Here is a 5,793-nt window from a genome sequence, read left to right on the forward strand (position 1 = left end):
ATTATGTATCACAGTTTGTTTACCAAGATAATACGGATGCCACAGTCCAGAAACTGAGTTGGTAGATTTCCATAACTCATTGAATCAGTCTCTTAGCCCTGAAAATAGGTCAGTTCAGTTAAATGATTATGTCCTATTTCAGGGGTCACTGGTGTATGTGGAAGGAGGAGGGGCATCTAAATTAGGCCTTAGATAGTATGAGTAGCAGGCATTTAATGAGAGGCCTTTCTTTGAAACAGAAGAAAAACAAAGATTAATGATTAAAACAAACTATAAACTCAGTTTTTGAGTCCAGAGGGCTCAAAAGTCAAGATTTTTAGATGTTGGGCTTGAAGCAGCTTTAGATGGTAGAGTGGAGACAAACAGTGGCAATCTAATTTATTTATTTATTTATTTATTTATTTATCTATATTTTTAAATTTTTGGTTTCTTCAAATGTCTCTAGTGATGGCATCAAATGTTATGGTGAACTTTCTGAGGGACTTATATAGCAACTGGCATGAACGTTATCTATACATGATCTTTTGTGGTGATTTCTTTGAAATTCATATAAAGTCATTGAGCTTCCGCTTGCAAATCCTGAAAAAAGGGCAGTTTTAGTTTTTAGTGATGCTAAGTCAGGATGGTGGAAGAAGAACTGGAAACAAGCACTGACAAAAGGGACAAAACAGCAGGAGGCAGTTTACAAAGAAGAAGAAAAAAAACCTGAAAACCAACAAACATGGCCGTGTCCAACAACCCACAAGAGAATGTTGTACATTGTATTGCAACATAGAATTTACTGCCTAGAGGACAAGAAAGATGGCAGAGGAGTAGGATGTTGAAATATCCTCAGGTCCCAGGAGTTCAGCTAGATCGTTATCAACCCATTCTGATCACCTACAAACTCAACAGGACATCAAAGAGAAGAGGAGCAGCAATTCTAGGAACAGAAAATTGACCACTTTCTGGAAGGTAGGACGTGGGGAGAAGTGAATCCAAAGCAACAGGAATACAGACCGAGGCAGGAGGGACCAGCTCCAGGCAAGTGAGAGAGCAGTAGAGCACAAAATCAGACCTTTTAGAAGTCTGCTCCACTGCGGTATGTCACCCCAGAGGCTAAGCAGGGGTGGAGCCCTTGCGGGGACAGTGTGGTCTCAGGACCCGCAGGATCACAGAAAGACCGGAAGTGTCTGAGTGTGGCAGAGCTCCCAGGTACTACAGCAGAGAAGCCGGTTACAGAGACAGAGCCAAGGAGTGAGCTCTCACATCGTGGTTACCTTAAACCGTGATCCAAGTCACAGTTGGGCCACTGATCTTCAAGCAGGGACCCCACAAGTGGCAGATCTGGAGAGAAACCCTCCTTCCTCCTATAGGAGGAGTGGCACAGGAAGGGGCTGCAGGAATCTGCATGGTTTGGAGACTCCAAATGGGGCCGAGCACCAAAGACAGAAATGCTTGGTCACAGGCTGGATGAACACAGAGTGCGACTGGAGACCAGGGAGATGGGAGGGAGTGACTGCTTTTCTCTGAGGGCACAACGAGTTGTGGGGCTCCGAGCTCTTGGGTTCTAGGGGGCCAAAGATTGGGAGGCCACCATTTTCACTCCCGTCCTCCAAAGCTGTACAGAAAGTGTTCAGGGAACCAAAACTACCAAGAGCAAACCAAGCAGATTACTTAGCCTGGCCCCTGGCAAGGGCGGTACAATTCTACCTCAGGAAAGACACTTGAGAATCACTGCAACAGGCCCCTCCCCAGAAGAGCAGCAAGAACTTCCAACCAAGACCAAGTTCACTGATCAACAAGAACTGCAGAACTCCAGAGCTAGGGGAAAGCAACACATAGAATTCATGGCTTTTCCCCCATGATCTTTTAGTCTTGCGCAGTTAAATTTTTTTAATTTTATTTTTTCTTATTCTATTTTTTAACTTTTCCTCTTTCCTATTTATATGGTTTTAAACTATTTTATCTTATCAATACCTTTTAAAAAAACTTTCTAATTTTCATTGTTATATTTTATCCCTTCATTGTATTTAACCTTATTTTTTGTTTACATATAGATTTTTTTTTTCTTTAAAGTTTTGGGATACAATTTCTTCTACTAGATCAAAATATACCCCAAATCTAGCACATGGCTTTGTTTTAGTCTCCAGCCTGATCACATTCTTTCCTTTTTTTCTCTTTTTTTCCCAACCAACTTCTTACCATATCAATTCCTTTTTTAGAGTCTTTTAAAATTTTCATCTTTACAGTAATATTCCATCCATTCATTGTGTTTACCCTTATTTGTATATATGTAAGTTTTTCTTTCTTTAAAATTTTGGGAGGTAGTTTCTTCTGAGAGACCAAAATGCACCCAAAATCAAGTGTGTGGTTCTGTTCTATTCACCAGCATATATCTATCTATATCTATATCTATCCAACTATATATGTACACATATATAAATATAAACACATTTTTCCCCTCCCTTTCCTCTCCCCCAGTTTTGGGTCTCTTCTGATTTTGCTAGTGTATATTTTTCTAGGATCTTTGCCACCCTTTTAGAATTTTATTTTCTTGTTTATATGTTTGTATCTGGATAAAAGGACAAGGTGGAAAATTGACCACCAAAAAAAAAAAAAAAAAAAAAAAAAAAGAATAAGAGGCAGTACCAATGGCCAGGAACTTAATCAATATGGACATTAGTATTATTTCAGAACCAGAGTTCAGAATGACAAATATCAAGGTGCTAGTTGGGCTCAAAAAAAAACCATGAAAGATATTAGAGAATCCCTTTCTGGAGAAATAAAAGAACTAAAATCTAACCAAGTTGGAAAAAAAAAGCTATTAGTGAGGTGCAATAAAAAATGGAGGCTCTTACTGCTAGGATAAATGAGGCAGAAGAGAGAATTCATGATATAGAAGACCAAATGATGGAGAATAAAGAAGCTGAGCAAAAGAGAGACAAACAACTACTGGGTCACAAGGGGGAAATTTGAGAGATAAGTGATCCCGTAAGATGAAACAATATTAGAATAATTGGGATCCCAGAAAAAGAGGAAGGAGAGAGAAGGGCAGAAGGTACACTGGAACAAATTATAGCAGAGAATTTCCCTAATTTGGTGAAGAGAACAAGCATCAAAACCCAGGAGGCACAGAGAACCGCCCTCAAAAACAATAAAAATAGGTCCACACCCTGTAATCTAAAAGTAAAACTTATTAGTCTTAGCGGCTAAGAGAAAATCCTGAAAGGGACAAGAAGTCTGTAATATATAATCATAGAAATATTAGATCGGCAGCAGACTTATCCACAGAGACCTGGCAGGCCAGAAGAACTGGCATGATATTCAGAGCATTAAATGAGAAAAATATGCAGCCAAAAATACTATAGCCAGTTAGGCTATCATTGAAAATAGAAGGAGAGATTAAAATCTTCCAGGACAAACAAAAATTAGAAGAATTTGCAAACACCAAACCAGCCCTACAGGAAAATATTGAAAGGGGACCCCTAAGCAAAGAGAGAGCCTAAAAGTAGGAGACCAGAAAGGAACAGAGACAATATATAGTAACAGTCACCTCACAGGCAATACAATGGCACTAAATTGATATCTTTCTATAGTTACCCTGAATGTAAATGGGCTACATGCCCCAATCAAAAGACACAGGGTATCAGAATGGATAAAAAACCAAAACCCATCAATATGCTGCCTACAAGGAACTCATTTTAGACCCGAAGACACCTCCAGATTTAAAGTGAGGGGGTGGAAAACAATTTACCATGTTAATGGACATCAAAAGAAAGCTGGGGTGGCAATCCTTATATCAGATAAATTAGATTTTAAGCCAAAGACTATAATAAGGGATGAGGAAGGACACTATATCATACTTAAAGGGTCTGTCCAACAAGAAGATCTATCAATTTTAAATATCTATGCCCCTAACATGGGAGCAGCCAACTATATAAGCCAATTAATAACAAAATCAAAGAAACACATTGACAATAATACAATAATAGTAGGAGACTTTAACACCCCCCCTCACTGAAATGGACAGATCATCTAAGCAAAAGATCAACAAGGAAATAAAGGCCTTAAATGACACACTGGACCAGATGGACATCACAGATACATTCAGAACATTCCATCCCAAAGCAATAGAATATACATTCTTCTCTAGTGCACATGGAACATTCTCCAGAATAGATCACATCCTGGGTCACAAATCAGGTCTCAACTGGTACCAAAAGATTGGGACCTTTCTTACATATTTTCAGACCAGAATGCTCAGAAATTAGAACTCAATCACAAGAGAAAATTTGGAAAGAACTTCAAGTACACAGAGGCTAAAAAGCATCCTACTAAAGAATGAATGGGCCAACCAGGAAATTAAAGAATTTTTAAAAAATTCATGGAGGGGTACCTGGGTTGCTCAGTGTGTTAAAGCCTCTGCCTTAGGCTCAGGTCATGATCCCAGGGTCCTGGGATCAAGGCCCTTATCAGGCTCTCTGCTCAGAGGGGAGCCTGCTTCCTTCTCTCTCTCTGCCTGCCTCTCTGCCTACTTGTGATCTCTGTCTGTCAAAAAAAAAAAAAAAATCTTTGAAAAAGTTTCATGGAAACAAATGAAAATGAAAACACAACTGTTCATAATCTTCCGGACACAGCAAAGGCAGCCTTGAGAGGAAAGTAGATAGCAATACAAGCCTTTCTCAAAAACCAATAAAGATCTCAAGGACACAACCTAACCCTACACCTAAAGAAGCTGGAGAAAGAAAAGCAAAGAAAGACTAAACCCAGCAAAAGAAGAGAAATAATAAAGAGCAGAGCAGCAATCAATGAAATAGAAACCAAAAGAACAGTAGAATGAATCAATGAAACTAGGAGCTGGTTCTCTGAAAGAATTAATAAGATTAATAAACCCTTGGCTAGACTTATCAAAAAGAAAAGAGAAATGACCCCAATAAATAAAATCATGAATGATAGAGGAGAGATCACAACCAGCACCAAAGAAATACAATTATAAAAACATATTATGAGCAACTATATGCCAGCAAATTCTGGAAGAAATGGGTACATTCCTAGACATATAAACTACCAAAACTGAGCCAGGAATAGAAAACCTGAAGGGACCCATAACAGTCACCAAAAATCTCCCAAAAGGGGCGCCTGGGTGGCTTAGTGGGTTAAAGCCTCTGCCTTCAGCTCAGGTCATGATCCCGGGGTCCTGGGATCAAGCCCCACATTGGGCTTTCTGCTCAGCGGGGAGCCTGCTTCCCCCCCCCCCCCCACCTGCCTCTCTGCCCACTTGTGATCTTTCAAATAAATAAATAAAATCTTTAAAAAAAAATTCTCAAAAAACAAGAACCCAGGGCCAGACAGCCTCCCACAGGAATTCTACCAAACATTTAAAGAAGAATTAATTCCTATTTTCCTGAAACTGTTCCAAAAAATAGAAATGGAAGGAAAACTGCCAAACTCATTTTATGAGGCCAGCATTACCTTGATCCCAAGACCAGACAAAGACCCCATCAAAAAGGAGAATTACAGACCAATATCCTTGATGAACACAGATGCAAAAATTTTCACCAAAATATTAGCTGATAGGACCCTACAGTACATTAAAAGGATTATTCACCATGACCAAGTGGGATTTATTCCTGGGCTGCACGATTGATTCAACATCTGCAAATCAATCAATGTGATAAAATACATTAATAAAAGAAAGAACAAGAACTGTAGGATATTATCAATAGATGCTGAAAAAGCATTTGACAAAGTACAGCATCCTTTCTTGATCAAAACTCTTCAAAGTGTAGGCATAGAGGGTACATACCTCAA

This window comes from Mustela erminea, chromosome 4 (genome assembly GCF_009829155.1).
Source record: "Mustela erminea isolate mMusErm1 chromosome 4, mMusErm1.Pri, whole genome shotgun sequence".
Taxonomy (NCBI): Eukaryota; Metazoa; Chordata; class Mammalia; order Carnivora; family Mustelidae; genus Mustela; species Mustela erminea.